Here is a 19,206-nt window from a genome sequence, read left to right as displayed (position 1 = left end):
AAAGCGGTCTTGGCTGTGTTCTAATGCAGCACGGCAAAGTGATTGCGTATGCCTCTCGCCAGCTCAAACCTTATGAAGTAAACTACCCTACTCATGATCTTGAGTTGGCAGCAGTCATTTTTGCACTCAAAATATGGCGTCACTATCTGTACGGAGAGATTTGTGATATCTTTACTGATCACAAAAGTTTGAAGTACATCTTCACGCAAAAAGAGTTGAATATGCGTCAACGACGATGGCTCGAACTTCTTAAGGACTACGACGTCCGAATTCAATATCATCCAGGCAAAGCCAATGTAGTAGCCGATGCCTTAGCCGTAAAAACAGTGGTAACGTATCGTCTTTAACCGTTCAGTCCCATATTGCTTCAGATCTAGAACGTATGGGTATTACTTTATGTTATCGTGGTGCAAATGAACTTTTGGCTAGTCTCACGGTTGAACCAACTCTTGTATCTCGAATCAAAGAGGCTCAACAAGAGGATGGAGAACTATGGGTTATCTTACAAAAGGCTAAAGATGATTCACAGTCTAATTTTCGAGTTGATGATAAAGGTATTATCTGGTTCTCTAATCGACTTTGTGTACCCAACAATCCTTAACTCAAAGAAGAAGTTATGAGTGAAGCTCATAATTCGTTGTTCTCAATTCATCCCAGATCCACTAAGATGTACCGAGATCTAAAACAATACTTTTGGTGGAACGGTATGAAACGGAATATAGCCGAATACGTGGCAAAATGTCTTACTTTCCAGAAAGTGAAGATTGAACATCAATGGGCTAGCGGATTGTTACAACCATTAGAGATTCCAGTTTGGAAATGGGAACATGTCTCTATGGATTTTGTGACAGGACTGCCGAAAACTCAGAGACGACATGATGCTATATGGGTAATAGTTGACCGTTTGACAAAATCGGCTCATTTCCTACCTATACAGAAGACGTACCCTGTTAGTAAATTGTCCGATCTATTCCAGTGGGAAATCGTGAGGTTGCATGTCACGCCAGTGTCTATCACATCGAACCGAGATCCGCAATTCACTTCTCGATTCTGTAAAAGTCTTCACCAGGCTTTGGATACGCGATTAACTATAAGTTCAGCTTTTCATCCACAAACAGATGGTCAGACTGAACGAACTATTCAAACTCTAGAAGATATGTTACGGGCTTGTGCTCTTGAGCGGTCTGGTGGTTGGGACGAGTCCCTATATCTTGTGGAGTTCGCGTATAACAATAGTTGGCAATCTAGTATTGGCATGGTCCCGTACGAAGCTTTATATGGTCGGAAATGTAGAACACCGATCTGTTGGAATGAAGTGGGGAAACGAGCTATCGAAGGACCCGAACTTGTCAGGATTACTACTGAACAAGTCGAGATCGTAAGACAGAAAATGAAAGAGGCTCAATCTCAGCAGAAAAGTTACGTTGACAAGCATCGAAAGCATTTAGAGTTCCAAACGGGTGATCACGTCTTTCTAAAAGTTTCACCGTTACGAGGTATTCGTAGGTTTGGAATTAAAGGTAAACTTAGTCCAAGATATATCGGATCCTTCGAAATACTGGAACGTGTTGGAGAGGTGGCGTATCGCCTAGCATTACCTCCTTAACTTTCACATATCCATAACGTTTTTCATATCTCGTCACTCCGCGAATATCATTATCACCTCTCCATGTGATTGATTATCCGTTGGACAAAGTTGAAGAAAATCTCTCTTATATTGAAGAACCCGAGGCGATAATTAATCGAGAAGAGAGATAAATGCGACGAAGGTCAATACCGTTCGTTAAAGTGTTATGGCGAAATCATTCTGAACGAGAAGCCACATGGGAAACAGAAGAATTTATGTGGAAGGAGTACCCTTATTTATTCGAGTCATGTAAATCTTCTAACCCTATCTAAATTTCGAGGACGAAATCTTCTTTTTAGGAAGGGAGGATTATAATATCCGTGTTTCGTTAACTCGTACAAACTGGGTTAAGTAAATTTTTGGTAGAATTATGCATACCTATATTGATGTAAGATTGAGAATATAAACTTGAAGGGTTAAAACCGTCAAATAGTTAAACTTTATATATATATATATATATAATTAAAGAAATAATATATATATATATATATATATGATGCATAAGGCGGTTATATATATAAATAAATAAATTATTATAAAAAAATTATTAATATATATATATATATATATATGCATGAGACGGTGTAGTCACCGTCTCAACTCCTCAACTTCTCAATCTCATGCTCTCATTTCTCTCTTTTCAATTCTCATCTTCTTTCTAAATTTGGCGTCAAGTTACTAAGAGGATCGAAGCAACAATTATATATTCGGAATCCATTTTCTGAACCCTTCTTAAAGGTATAAATTTCATTTAGTTTCATTAAGGTGTTTATTTTAGGGTTATTTAGACCGGTTTATAAACTGTGTTTATATCTAAATTTACGGATTGATGTTGTCAAAATCATATTGATGTAGAAATAAAAAGGGTATATTAAAGTTTCATTATGGTTAGATTGTGGGTAAATGTTTAACCGTACACCAATTGTTCGGTTAAATGTCGAAAGGAGTAAAAATGCATGATTAAGCTTAGCTTAACGACCATTGGACTTGTTTTACTGTTTAGTATGTTGAAGTACGTTTATAGCATGTAAATGTAGCAAATCATGAAAGTTGGATCATAAAAGTTAGTCGGGAATTACGGAATCGAATTTTATAAACAATGTAACTCCCGTACTTTGACAGTATATAACTCACAAACCGTAAGTCAGATTAAGCTCGTATTTTGCAGTCAGGAAGATCATACTGCATACTACAACTTTCATTAAGGGTCAAAATTCCAGTTATGACTCTAAGTGGATCGAAATAGTGTGTTTTTGAGGTTGTTTACACTGTATTCGGTATTAATTTACAGTTTTGTAAAATTCATATAAAATAGATGGATGATCCAAATGAGATGATTTCAAAATAAATAGACTCGTTTGACACAAATCTACAACTTTCATTTAGAAAATATAATCTGGATTGGTCTCTAAGTAAGATAAAATGCTTAGAAATAAGAGGGTCGGAAACGGTTGGATCGAAAGAGAATAATGCTAAGTTTTACGTTTGAGTTTTCAATTCATATCCGGCTGTCCTTCTTGAAGTCTATGTTATTTAAGTATATTAAGACCTAAGTAATTTTATTAGAATAGTTATATTATGGTTTCTATGCTTTATAAATAGTAACTCGTTTATACATTCGTTAGGCACGCGGATAAATCAAACTTGATCGTGAATTTCCGTTTGATCGTGTGTTAATTGTCAAATTCGGTTAAGGTACGGATTCCATATCTCACTTGACACGGGRATAGCCATTTGCGTAAGGCTTCCTAATCCGAATAATCTGTGATAAATTCCGAATAATTTGTTCTGAATTTCCTTTATGCTTATCAAATGTTATTGAACTTTGTTTCCTTTTGAAYTACGAYTTATATTCTTATTCGGAATATGGATCATTTTGATCACTTGACTTGTTTTATTGCTTCATTTGTGAAATATTTTATTATAGACTCAATAACTGGAGCACCGGTATTGAGATGTTTACATGATGACTAAAACGATCATGGCGTCCTCATTTTTATAGTCCTTAAAGGTGGACTTGATTATGTACCGRTCGAATAGAGGGCGTATGGATAGACCCTAGAAACCGTTATCGGATATTGAATTATGGTCGTGGTTAAATCCACGGAGAGGATTGTTATGTTGTGCTCACACCCTTTCCTCACTTGTGCCTGAATGGACTGATCATCCTTTGGGAACAATGCGTCCTCGTGATGCGATTTGGTCTTCGGACCCTTGACATGCTCTTGGGGCATTTTGACTTTCTTTTGGATTATCACTTGGCATTATAGATTGTTTTTGAACTTGTTATCTCATATTCATTGTTTAATTATTATTATCCGTTCACTGAGCATTAAGCTCAGCCGAAATTTTCTTGTCCTCGGCAGGTACATGACTTAGCAGAGATTTTGGGATGAGAGCTATGGAGATGACAATATTGAAGATAACCCATTAAGTCATACTTTTGTTTTGATGACTAATGTAGACATACTGGTATTTTGAAACTGTATTTTGAGACACATTATCTTCGTCTATGGTTATGTAATTATCTTTTGATAATTTTTATTAGCTGCTCTGTTTTATATAGCGCGTTGTTGTTTTTTTTATTCCAATTGTGGCATCTCCCGTCTTTGACCACGCGGGACGGGGGTGTTACAAGTTGTGCTTGGTTCGTCAAAATATAGATGCAGGTTTATGAAAGCGTAAAGAGAAGATGGATGAGCAAGAAAGGTATTTATAGGCGGGAATAGGGTGAGGGAGTGGGGTGTGGGGGGTGGAAGGGAAACGGTTTCTTGATTATTAAAATACAATAATCATGAAAAGTTTTGACGGTTTTGGGTATAGACGATTAGATTTGAAGAACGTTAGTCGTCTTGATTGTACGTGCCATTAATGTTAGATGGCACGTGTCAAGGCGGGGTTAGAGAGGGGGGAAAGTTGAAAGGGTGTATGGGGAACAAGCTGTATGTATTGTCAAGCGTGTGGTTTGATGACGTTATGAATTATTTGAAATAAAACGTTATTCCAAATAATATCTTGATGAGTACGTATCCCATAAATAATTTGAATTTAAAATCCCATCTAATTGTAAGATTAATACTAATTATGAAGTTTTGGTCTTATAAAAACCGATGTTGTATAGTTTTTTAATTACAAAAGCTGCAATTTTGTATAATCTTGAAAATGATTTTCAATTAAGATGAGTTTTTGTATAAAAATTATTGTCATGGAACCAGAAGAGCTCTGGTTGGTATATATTTAGAAATAAGATATAAGTTTGAAAGGTTCAGTGATAGAGAGATAATCACTAAGGGATTTAACTTTTAGAACATTTTGATCACTGGGTAAGAAAAAAGTCAATGATGGTTTCGATTTAAGAAAAGAGAAGTAAATATACCTTAGAGATATACTTACTTAAAAGGTTCAGTGATAGAAAGAAACACTGAAACACTTCTTTTAAAACGTTTTGATCACTAAATATGCAAAGATTCAGGGATAGTTTTAAGTTTTAGAAACGAAGATAAGTATACATACCTTAGAGAGAGAGAGATACATTTACTCAAAAGTTCAGTGATAGAGTAAGAACACTAAATCATTTAACTTATGTATCACTGAGTATTGCTTAGAGCTGAAGAAATTAATTCTCAGCGTTCAACATTCCCAGTTCGCCGATCAAGATGTTAAATCTTGTCTCATCAAGAAGCTTTGTAAAAAGGTCAGCGAGTTGGTACTCAGTGGGTACGAAATGAAGTTCAATATTACCATTCATAACATGATCTCGGATAAAATGATATCTGATCTCAATATGTTTGGTCTTGGAGTGAAGAACAAGATTGTTTGCAATTGCAATAGCATTGGTGCTATCAAAATAGATAGGGATCTTTGAGAGCTGAAGATCATAGTCACTGAGCTGGTTTTCATCCATAGGATTTGAGCACAACAGCTTCCAGCAACAACATATTCAGCCTCAGCAGTTGATGTGGACACTGAGTTTTGCTTCTTACTTGTCCAGCTCACCAACTTTCCACCTAGAAGTTCACAGTCCTCTTTTCATAAAGTAGGTAAGCACTATAGAGTCAATTGAGTGGCTTCATACTATACAATACTCTATAAAAGGTATGGGTTTGTCTTTTGTTTGAAGGAGGGAAAGAAAAAAAATCGTTCTTGGTAAGTTTTCTTTGATCGCTGAATACTTGAATGATGCTTAAAGGTCTCTTCAGTGTTTATTGAAACTTGAGAAATCTTCACACATATGTAGATGAGCTTGTAATCACTGAATGTCGCTTCATATTACGAACTTGCTGGTCTCTAATCTTCATCTTATGTCTTCGACATCGCTGAAGGATCTATGGTGTGAGTTTTGTCTTCTTGAAGTATAACAGTCTCTGAAGGAATTATAATACATGTTCAGCAATCATTGAACAGACTCATTGAAGATCGCTGAAGCTGAATAACAGAAATCCTATACTTTATAAAGTAAAAGGGATCATCATCAAATCAATGAGAGAGAGGATCAACAACCATCATGAAGCAGAACACCACCATTTTACTGCTAATATCGATCATTTTGAGACGATGCTAACGCTAAGGCAATTGAGACGCGTCTTAGGACTTCCAGACAATATTTTGCGACCAGGGAAAGAGGACTTCGATGAATTCATCTCTAATAATAAAATCTATGCCGATCTACGCACCTTGGGCTACGCGGAAGACACAACTGCAGCGGGCCAATTCAAGGGGGTGTTCCTACCACCATTGTGGTACACGCTCTTAAGCATTATCAGTGGTTGCATGACTTCTAATCACAGGGGGATGGACAGGTGCATTATCTCTATCATGCGAATGTTCCACGGGATCTCTTTCAACATGCACTACGACTATGCCGTCTTAATCTAGAAAGAACTTTTCGAGGAGTTGCAAGACAAGTCCAACAAAAAAGCCAGAAAGTACGTGCCATTTTAGAGGTTTCTATAGATGATCATAAAAAGCCTGATGTGGTCGAAAAGTGAGATCCCGAAATGCCCAGACGAAGGGGGAGGACCTGAATTTTTCATGCACTTCATGAAACTGTCTGGCTGTGATTTCGGACAGGTACTTCATTTATCTGTTGATCTCCTGGCTTAGGCAGACCAGAGACCATTATGATAGCATATCAAGAGGCCCACGGTCTAATGGCCTAGCCAGAACACACCGATCCCTGAGGTGGGTGGAGAGGTAGGTCTAGGTAGTGAGCCAAGAAAAGACAAAGAGGGGGTTTTGTATATGGGGGTGCCTCTAGTTCTGCTTTTGAATCTTCTGACAATGAATATCATTCATCGGATGATGGACAACCATTTTTCGTTTATTTCACATCATCTTCAGAGGATTCTGACTCCTCAGACAATGACGATATGCTCGATGACGTTAGACACCTGCCAAGTCACATCGGTGCACTGCCAAAGATTACGGACTCTAGCACAGAAGAAGAATCGATCCATGATACTATTGTCATGGATCTTGATCAAATAGTTTCAACAGTTATCAGTGATATAATGATGGATAAGGGTGGAGTTGAAAATGACGAGAGGGTGAGTGACAGGAAGGAGCATGAGATAAATCAAAAAAATCTCAGCACCGTTCACAAACCACCATAAGCTGGGTAACCACATCTACTATCGGGTCCCATCCATTAGGATCCGGTATTGAACAAGTCGTAGTGGACCCAGCTACATAAATGCACACCCCTCCCGTCCACTCTAGCACCTCTCAACATGTGTTAGTTTCATCAGATCATGGGATTTAACACATCTGCTATCCACCTCTCACTCAGAGAGTGTGGATATTGAAATCAGTAGACCGCTGCCCCAGTCTACGACATTATTTGTGTGCACATCAAGTCTAGCGCCTGATACAACAATTATGACACATACACCTGGAGTATATGTTGCTCAATCAGCGGTTCTCAGTGAACACGCCAGGACATCTAGAGTGGTACCTTCTACAGATATTTCATGAGGAAAGGATGGAAATCCTACCAATGCCACATCATTCCCAACACTGAACGTAGGTCACATAGTTGATTCAACTGTCATGTCACCAGAAAGTAGTGATGGCCAAACCGGCCCGGCCCGGGACTGCCTAAGGACCGGAACCGGGACAGGCCAAGGACCGACCGTCTCGGGACCGGTAAGGACTGATTATGGGACAGACAGTTACATACGATTACGAGTTTTGGCTGTTTCGCAGGACCGGTTATGGACTGGCCGGCCCAGCCGAATTTATTCAAAAGTATGACCGTTTTTTTAAAAGTAGTTGTTAAATATTTTATCGTTATTTTTGTATTTTTTTTGGCTTCTAAATACTATAAATGTGTCTTGGTTGAGAGGTTTACATACAAAGTTCTCAATTCGCAAAAAATGTAAACAACGTTCACAATTCTCAGTTTCTCGCTATATTTTGTGAATTCGACTCGTATTCTGTAACACCCCATTCCACACATTACATGTAACACATACTTCATACACAAAAAATACATGTTTATACACCACTCAGGTCCCATAGTACAAGATTCTATGATACATAATACATAGACCAAAAATTCAATATACATTTCTTGTACTAATCCATGTTTATCTATCAAAAACTATACATCATAGACAAATCTTCATGCATATATGCATATAAGAAAATATCACATTTTCCCTTTTCTCTTACCGCCCGTACCTCCTGCAAAACATATTTAAAATCACAAAAACGAGGGTTAGACTGAAATATCTAGTGAAATCCCTTTTTATGCCATTGTAGGGTGAGAATCACCAAAACTTTATTTAAAACAAATTTTCATATATATAACAAATATATGAACACGTAAAACATAATACCAATACCATATCAATTCCAAAGCCAATCTCTCAGCTTAATTAACACATCCAAACCCAAATAGGTTTGTACTAACCAAGTTTCTCATAGTACCACTATTAAACCTTTTTAATTTAAAACAAGGTTTATTCAAAGTTTCAGGCCAAAACCTGTTATCCCCTTCTCAGTAACATCCAGACTACGATGTCCAATAAGAACCTTGATTCTAATCTTTAAATCACAAAGAAATAAAGATTTCAAATCACGGTAATATTAAAGAATATAATAGTAAGAGTTATATCACACATCACACATACAAATGCCACCCTTATATCAAAGGTACACCTCTCCTTGATATGCCACCTTTATTTCCTCATACAATCATTTTATAAAATATTTCCAATTAGAACATACCGTAGTCATAAATGTCCTAATGGAACATCATCAGTTCAAAATCATCTTTATCGAATCTTCTCATTCTTTATTATATAAAAGAATGTTAGTCAAAATACTAATCCGATCAACTTAAAAATTTGGCCAACATAATGACTTGACCGGACTTCATCTCCGGTCAAACTTTGGCCGGAATAATAATCCGGACAACACTGTCCATATGTCCGATTTTACAAATCTGGACAACAACAAAACAAACCCGAACAAGCTTTGTCCGGTTTACATATACCACATTTTTCTAACACTTTTCAAATCCAATCTTCATTCAAACGGTTTACATAATACCTCTCAAAGCCTTGTCCGGTTTATGAATAAATCGGACAACATGTCAAACGGATTGTATCTAATACGAACAGTCTTTGATCGATTTATACTAAACCGGATAGCCCTTGATCGTATTCTTACTTCTCCGTTCAAAACCTTTGTTTGATTTACATAATTCAAAAATCTCACCAATATTCTAATCCAGTCAACACATTGGCCGGTTCTCTTCTAATCTGGACAGTACTATGTCCGATTTACATCAAATCCGAGCAACAAGTTTTTATAACAAAAGAATTTCTTTTCAAATATAATAAGATGATAAACCACTCACCTTATGATATCCTTTAGAAATCAGATGAATCCACCTTCAAAAATCCAGTCAATGATCAATCCGGTCAACACTTCTTTCAATTCACTCTCAAGTTTTCAAAATGGCCAAAGTTTTAATTGAGAGCTTCACTATCTATTTATACTCTCCTTAACAAGAAAGTCGGCTACTCTCCTTCCCACATGCATGCATCCCATAAAATTCTCATGCATACATAAATAATTTATGCATACATATACAGTCATGCATATTAACCTATTATGTATACATTTCCTATAAATAAAAATACACATACTCGCATGATCAAATATAACAATTTGTCATGCTTTCACGTAATCATATAACAAATAATCATGTATTAATTACCTAAGGTGATAACCAAGACCCGGTTATCACATATTCATTTCTCGTTTCCACTTCACAATTTGCATTTCTTTCTCTCTTGTTCTTAAAAAAATGGCTGGTGAACAACATGATGCATCAAACAAACAAGTTTCTCAAGTTCTCGCCAAACTCGGACAAAAGTCCGAGATTTGGAATCACTACAACTTGGTGGTCGTCATGAACGGGAAAAGAAAGGCACAATGCAAAAAGTGTCAAGCTCTCCTTACGGTAGAAAGAAATTCTACATTAAGGAGGCACACCGAAAAACGTGCTCGGGTTTAAGGTCGGGGGAGATTCAAGCCAAACGATACTTGACACTCAAAGTAAAATATTGTCATATGATGCCGAGTTGAATCAAAAAATGACAACACAATGTGTCATTTAAGTCGGGTTGCCGTCGGACATTTCGACAACCTCATGTTACGAAGTTGATCCAAAAAACACTACAACCACGATAGAAGCCGGTAAGTCGTCAAACCCTTAGACGTGATGCAATTAAAATGTGGAAAATGTGTCGAGCTGAAATGCAACAAATGTTTATAGTTTTTCCTAACAATATTTTTTAACGTGTGATGTATGGAGTGCACCATACGGATTGCCGGTTTCGTATAGCTACACAACGACACATTGGGTGGAGCCTTCATCGTGGCATTTATTCAAACGTGTAATCGCGTTTGAACCATCTGGTGCGCCACATTTGGGTGCATGTTAATTTTCAATTATTAAAAAATGTCTTGCATTTTATAATTTAACTACTAAAATAATTAGCATTTCATTTGATAACGCTAGTAATAACAATCTATGTGTGGAAAAATTAAAGTGTCATTTGACACCTATTTTAGACGGTAAATTATTTCATGCACGTTGTTGTGCACACATAATAAAGTTAGCCATTCGCACCATTACCCGTAAAATTATATTAGAAATCTTGATTGGGCCGTGATTGAAGGATTATACGATATTTTAGGCGATTTTAAAAAATGCAACAAACACTTTTATCCGGTATTTATTATCCAACAAGCCTTTTAGTTTTAAACCAATTATATATTTTGGCAAGTAAGATTTCCTAATACAAACACCGTCACGATTGGGAAGGTTTATGTCTTCAATGAAAAAGAAATTGTTAAAATAGTTTATGAGCATCCCATTTGCTTTTCTTTGTGTTGTGGCGTTAAACCCGTATTTAAATGTTATGGGTGTTGAAGTTTTAATTACACAAACATGTGTGGCTTTTGGTTTAGATATGGCTACGGATAATTCTTTTTTCAATGAAACAAAAACGTTTGTTTAATCGTAATTTCCAAGATTTATTTGATCATTACAAACATTTTTATGGAGGAGGAAACCAACAACAAAGCTCTTCAAGTCGTGGGTTTGCGGTTTCTAGTTCTTCTTTTAGTGGTCATTGACAAAGTCGGAAAGAGTTGATAACTAATCTAATGAACGAGGTTTTAGATGAATCAACTAAAAAAAAGCCGATTTGATAACGATTTGGGTGAACTAAATATGTATGTGCATACTAACTTCATGGCCACATGCCCCGCAAATGATGTCGAAGATTTTGAAAAAAAAAATGATCTATTAGATTTTTGGAAACAAAAACAACCTCAATTCCCGGTTTTGGCGTGTATCGCATGTGATATACTAACAATCCAAGCTAGTACCATATCTTCGGAGTCTGCCTTTTCTTTTAGTGGCAGAATCATTTTCATACGTCGGACAAGAATAAGCCCGGAGTTTGTGGAGTGTTGCATTTGTTTGAAGGATTATTTGGATAATGTTGATAGTATTCAACACACGACATCGTTAGATATGGTGATTGAAGCAGTGGAAGAAAATGAAATCGCCATGGGACTAAGCACGCTGCCAACTACTGATATCGATGGCATTTACTCACTATATGACGATGATGAGAAACTCGACATTGATGACCTTGATGACCAATAGGCTATTATAAGAATTGAAGACACCGAAACTCTTCAAATCAATCCGAGATGGGATACCGATGAAGATTAATGAATAAATGTATTTTCAAATAACTTTATAATAAATTTTTGTAAGACAATGTAATTTTAATTATAATAAAACGCATTTTTAAAGTGTATTTGAGTGACCCGTACGATAAATTTTATAATGTATTAAAAATTTATATCATCAAAAACATTTAAAGAAAAAATATATTTTTTAATGGCAGGACCGGTTGGGACTGGGTCCGGGACCGGTGGCCCAGAAGCGGTTATGAAACAGCTTGACGGGCTCATGTTTTTTGATCGGGACCGGGACCGATTATGGCTGATTGTGAAAAGGCCTGGGACCGATTAGGATCGACCGGCCTAGGACCGGTTTTTGGCCATCACTAACAGGAAGGCTCGATTACCCCTGGTGTGTTCCTTTACCCGAAACAACAAGACATATGATGGTTGGTGCTCTTGCTGTTGTTCAAGCCTCAATGCACAACCAGGTAGATGAACTATGGCGACTACTGAAGGGCAAATCAGTCATGGAGCATGTGAGTCCAACTCCACTGCCACAATGACCACCTACTCCTAAGCCTAGACAACCAGTTGATTGCTCAACAGAAGAGCTCAAATCATTATTATATGCAAAGTTGTTGTCTAAGGCGGATGAGGGAGGATAGTGAAAGCTGACCTCATCGGCATGCGTAGGGCGTAAACCCAACCTGAGTATGTCACGAGACTGGAGTTCCAGGCCTTTCAAGACGAGGTCTGAAGCAGTTTCTGCGGTCTCATTAATCAACTCAACAACGTGGCAGACACCATCTGAACATCTTTTTGAGCTATGTCTGAGAGGGTACAGATCCTTAAGGACACATGCAAGAGTCAGGCGGGGGGTTCTAAATGAAGATATGATGATGGGGATGACGACCCCCATCATCATGACAGGGAGAAAAGACAAAGAACCGCCAGCCCTGACATCTCCTGCCAAATCCAAAGACCGAGTCCTAGTGCAGAATTATCCCAACAACAGGGTCAAGGTGATCGTCAACAATCTGTGGAGGTGGAACCAGAGCCAATGGTTGAAAAGTCGGAGACTGCTAAAGATCTGAGTGCTCAAACGTCTATTGCTATTACTGAGGTCCCATGCCCGATTATCAACATTGAATCTGATGAAGAAGGGCCTCAGCCTCAGCAAATCAAAGATGAAATAGACAACTTCATGTTCTTTGACGACGAGATGCTCGAAGAAGAGAAATTCGACCATATCAACGATCTCAACAATGACTTACCAGATTCACCTCAAATAGATCGTTCGATTCCCCAACCTCCAACAAGTCAGAGAATTGCAGGCCCGTGTACTCTAGCAGCAACACATGAACAAAGGTGGGAGAGAACAAGAATCAGAGTTTCGTTCCTTGAAGATACATAGTTTAAAATCTTCGTCAGAATATTAATGGAATTGGATTTGGTTTGAGTTCTCCGGATCTCTCACCTCAACAACATTGAAGTCATCGAGTATATGCATATGTTAAAGGCGAAGGCTCAATCGCTCGAGATGGTCAAGTTAAAACATCTACACTGACGGCAAGGAATGGAAGTTCTCAGAAGCTGACTTCAGGCATTTATCTTTTGAAGACTTCAAGACCAAGTACTTGGACATTCGTCAATGGACTCTCAGACCGGAAGATGTGTAGATAGCTCTAGAAGCTATCAAATGCTTCATGATCCGTTAGATAATGCTCGGGTACGTTTCAGACTTGTAGTTGGGCATTGAGAGCAATCAACCAAAGATAACCCTGTTGAAGCTGAAGTAGAGTCCGAAAGACATAGAGTCCCTGGACTTGTTCTTGATAATAGAGCATCCCAAGTGTGGCATTGTGTACTCCAACGTTGTTGAAGGAAAGAAGTTAATGTGATTCAATGAGCTACCATCCTACTCTGATGGAACCATAAAGCTCATCAAACTCAAGCTGCCAAACAAGCTGGAGCTGGAAAGAAAAGGACTTGACAAGCTCGACCTGCATCACAAAAACATGATGTTGAATGCTTTAGACTTGATTGACAAGAAGTTGGAGTACCAAAGATTAATGCGCAGATTCGAAGTATATTTTGGCCACCGTTGAGAAGAAGAAGGTTTGTCTGAAGCGGATTTATTACAAAAGGGGAAGAATATTAGGTTTATATTTTGTTTGTAATAAAGTAGAGGGACTAAAAATGTAAATATCGTTAAGGTATATATATAGCTTCCCAAGTTTCTAGAGTAGGTCAACTGTTTATTGTAATTATCAGCTTATTATTGAGAACGCCACCCAAGGCAAAACTAGTATTTTGTATTCCACGTTAAATAGAAGCCAACTGATTTGCTATTTGCATTGTGTTAATGTTATCTCATTGTTTCTTGTAATCACCTGGGTAAACAACATAAGTGTTAGATTATTCACCGCTCAAGAGATCTTATAAGGGATTCTTTAACAATTGTTAATCTCAAAGACCAAATCCAAAATCTTTATATTTTTAAACCAAAGCGATAATTCCAAGATCTCCACAAACCACAATGACAAAACTTGTAATTTACTTTATAATTTATGCTAGTTGATATGTTTTAAGAATCCATAGCGAAAATTGGGAAGTTTGTTATTATGAGTATTAGTAGTTGATTAAAAGATGTGTACGTGTAACTCTTTTCCAATTGTATCTTACATGTAAGAGTGCTTACCCTAGGTACCCTATTGGTGTTCCATGGACTTACAAAAAAATACTTTTGAGAATTTTACTGTATGAAAATGAGTTATCGATAGAGGCCAATCTTCCAGCAAGTTAAGGGCTTAATAGTCACCAATCTTTGTAAAATCATCTAATATACTATGTATGGTCATTGCACCCTTTTAACGTGCTTATAAGAATGACAAAAATGGACAACATAAATGTACTGAAGCAAAAAGATATCATCTTAATTACATGAAAGAAGCTCCCAATATCTTTTACAAACCATAAACCTTTATAGTTAGTTGGATGCATCAAATTTCAAGGTCATTGTAAATGTGACTGTATTTTCACGACCAAAAGTTGGTTGTTAAGGTCATTATTGTTGTTGTTGTGAAAGTCCTCCTACATATTGTTACTTTTCTTACTCCAATCATAGTGTTTTAAGACTTGAGAAAACGAAGCAATAGCAGTTTGATACCTTTGTAAAAGATGATGAGAAACTAATTTCTAAATCCGCTATTATTTATAATCTTTGATTAAGAAGAATAGATAGGTCGACAATGACATTACATACCATATAAATGCAAGTATTGTGATAGGAAGGTCCCGTTCTATGGGTCTGAGTGTGGGCGATAAAGAAGAGAAATTACAGAAAGTTAGAAGTTGCATAAATGATGATGTTGAGATGGACATGCGGCCAGACCATGTTGGACAGGATATACAATGATGAATATCAGATAGAGGTAGTAGTTGCAGAAATCATGGAGAAATTGAAAGAGGGAAAATTGTGATGGTGTGGGCGCGTTCGCATGATACAAATGATAACAAGGATGAAGAGAAGAGGAGAGCCAAAAATGGCATGTGATAAGCATTTGAGGCAGGACATGACGACCTTACATGGTTACACCTTTATGAGAACATGGCCTTTGGTATGGTTTTTTTTCAAACACATGAGTAAGGTAGCATATTATTTGTAGGAACTGACTAGGAGGGAGATAGAGAGGTAGACGGCTATAATGTTGACATATATGTTACAGTTTTCTAGGATAAATAGAGGCCACACTTCTTTTAAGGTGTTCCTTTATTATACTTATTTCACTGATGTTATCGCCTACACTATTTATTTCTTCTCGTTTTCTTGATGTGTGCTTACACCTAGGGGTGAGCAGCGGAACCGGGTACCCGGCTATGGAACCGGAACCGTCGGTTCCGGAACCCGAGCCGATATGAGTGGTTCCGGTTCCTAAAACACGGAACCGATTGAGAATGGTTCTGGTTCCAGTTCCGGTTCTCAATTTTTCGGAACTGTTACCTGCTAGTTACCTAGTATTTCTCAATAAAAAAAATTATTATTATTTTCTAATACCAAATTTATATTAGGTTTACATCTTGAAAGCACATCGTCATCTTCATTCTTCATCTAAATTCTTCATATAAAATGATTCGTATTTGTTCAAATTGTGTGTTCACTTTGATTCATAGTATGTAATTGTTAAACTTTGAACATTTATCATTATAGTATGTAATCGTTAAACTTTGAACATTTTCTATTAGTCTATTATGGTTTGTAATCGTTAAACAATATTTGTAACCATTATTCTTGCTTATTTATTTAGTGTTTTGGCAATGTTTTATTTTTTATTTTTAAATAACAAAATTTTAATATTTTAGGAAGTGGGTTTCCGGTTCCAAAAATTTAAGAACCGCTCTAACCGATTCCGGTTCCGGTTCCAATATCTCAAGAACCGCCGGTTCCGGTTCCGGTTCCTATCAAAAAGGACGGGTACCCGCCTATGCTCACCCCTACTTACACTCCTCGGTTTTACAAAAATTTCACTATATCAAGGCCAATTATCACTTTTCAAAATCTTCAAATTTCCCAGACGTTCCAAACTTTTCTCAAATCCATGGTCTTCTAAGAAATAGTCTTTTGACCTCTTAAGATAGATAAAACGTATACATACATTTTACTTCTTCGAACACTATTTTTAAATGATATATAATAGATACATTTAATTTGGTTTCTTTAATTAGAACCTTGACAAATATATTACACAAAGATCAACATTATTAAGGTGTCATCAATATTTAACAAATAAATGATCCATGTTTCATCTATGCTTTATTTTCATGGATGTTTTAATCATCATCCTTTTCTTTTTCATTTTATTTGTTATTCATAATAAACCATATTAAATCTAAAATCAAATAAACTCATTGTATAAAAAATGTTACACTTCCTCATCTTCATCTCTATCTTCGTCAACAACCTTTCCATTTTCTCTTTTCATTTTCTTAATCTATCATATTATATTAGACAACCCAGAATGGGGTAAATAAGTTGTTTACTATATTTTCGGTCTTGTTGATTTTATGATTTCGAAAACATTTCACAAAGTAATAAAACTCACAAATTACACCAATACAAGACGGGTTCTTTGGCTTAGTGGTATCTAAGTTACTTGTTGAGCTCAACTTTTCACGAGGGAAGGGGTACTAACCTCATTAGAGATGGGGAAGAGGGTGGGTGAGTTCATTTGCGTTATATACTTCAAATAACCACACAAGTGCAATTGAACTGATGCTCGAAACATGAAGAGTTTTAGAGGACGAGAAATTTGCACAACAATTTGGAGTCATTCACCAACTTGACTACCTCATTTTTTCAAGACCTATCTAAAGAGAGAGTTTAGTAGATTTTTTATATTCTTTTACGGTAGAGAGATAAACTGATAAATTGAAGAATACTCCCTCACAATTTTTCAAAACGAAAATTCAACAACATAACGAGGTTGAGTTATAAAAACGACAAAATCTAAGATTTGAATTAACTAATATTCTGGTTGACGTCGATACTTTAAAAATAATCGTTGGTTAGGAAAATAATTGTACTTGAAAAAAACAAATAAATCATTGGATTTGAAATGACAGTAATCTCCAAGGGATTTTTAAATCCGTTGGTTGTGAGATTTTATTGAAATCCTATGATTACAAATCGAAACTTTCATCCAAATCAAATACATGATTAGCATCAACCGAATTCAGTTAATTTCAAATCCTTCCAAATCCTACAAAACAAATGAGTTGGACCCTTTTCGGCATGCAATATCATACAATTAATTCCAAAGAAGGACAAAAGAACAAGAAACATGCACAGAGTGTGATTTTTGTCATTCATTCACCATCAACCTGAACCAGCAATGTTAAATAAAAAATATAGATGATGTTACATGCCTTTTGTACTTGTGCTCATTGTATTGTATCAACCATTTCTATATGTCTCGTGCATTATGCGCTAGTCGTGGAATCTGATAAGTCCAGATTTCATACAAACATGATGTAATCTTCATAGATCATGATGAACATAAAGGTAGAAAGAAGATTGTCAAAAGATGATTAGATTGAGAGAGAGAGAATATTACATCACTAATCTTGATCAATCTGYTAATGATGATTGTTAATTACAATTACAAGGAAATCACTATTTATACTAGGAAATTGTAAAGGCTAAACTATTACAAAACAACTATAYTAAGGAGAAACTTGAATACAACATTAAAGCACTAACTTGAACACAACAGAATCACACCAATCAGGTTTTTTGAACAAATGACAATATTACTAGTGTAATCTATCAAATATCACAATTAGCAACAAACTTTTCATCAACAATCTCGTCACCAACTATTTTTATTTTTAGTAACTGTCGTTGTCTGAGTGAGGTTAAGTTTATCTCAATTAATCCTATGAAACCAAAAGTAAACCGTAAGAAAAACACTAATCAGACTTGACTAACACCACCTGAATAAGAAATTCATTATCTTACCCATTGAGCTATTTTTGTAAGTATAAAAACGAAGAAATCGGAGTGTGAATGGTGACAAGTGTTGGCACATGATTTGTTTTTGAAAGTCGAAACAGGCCCAACAAAATTAAGCGGAAAAAGTCAAACAACCCTCAATAATTGTGCAAGAAATCCATCATCAACCAAATGTTCATCCCAAAGAAATTTTACACCAAAAAACTCATAAAATTATTATTCACATGGAACCAAAATTCACGAAAAAAGATTTGCAGGTCAACCAAAAAAAGAAAGAGAGGGAAAACTTGCACAAACCTTCCAATCCTTCCCCCTCTCTCTCCTTCTCATCCAAACCTCTTGTTCTTCTCACACCATCATCATCATCATCATATTTTCCATATGAGCCATATTTATAGTTGATATAATCTCGTTATCATGTTCTTGAGATGAATAAGGGATGTGAGAGATCTCTGGACTTGGTTCCATCATCGTCAACAATGACCGAAGAATACGATGATTCTGCTTTAGGTGGTAAAGTCTTTATCTTTTTTCTGCACAATATTAACAAGCCAAATGCAATTACTCTTTATGGTAGAGTTCATGTTCCATACATCCAACATCAGACATTACTTTCAAGTGGGCTTGTTTAGTTTAGTTTGGTTTAGCTTTAGATGGTAAACTACTCTTTATTTCTCACCATATTGATCCCATCGTGTCAGGTATTCTGGACTCATTTAATTTGGTATAACTTTTAAATGGTAAAGTTTTTATCTTTTTTGGGTTTCATGATTTCTTATTCTTGGTGCATGGATCAGGTGTGGCTGCGAATGTGAAGTAGTTACTGAAATTGGTTCTATATCATAAGGAC

The sequence above is a fragment of the Cynara cardunculus genome, assembly GCF_001531365.2.
Source record: "Cynara cardunculus var. scolymus isolate 2C chromosome LG 10, CcrdV1, whole genome shotgun sequence".
NCBI classification, from domain to species: Eukaryota; Viridiplantae; Streptophyta; class Magnoliopsida; order Asterales; family Asteraceae; genus Cynara; species Cynara cardunculus.
Note: the sequence above shows the minus strand (reverse complement) of the source record.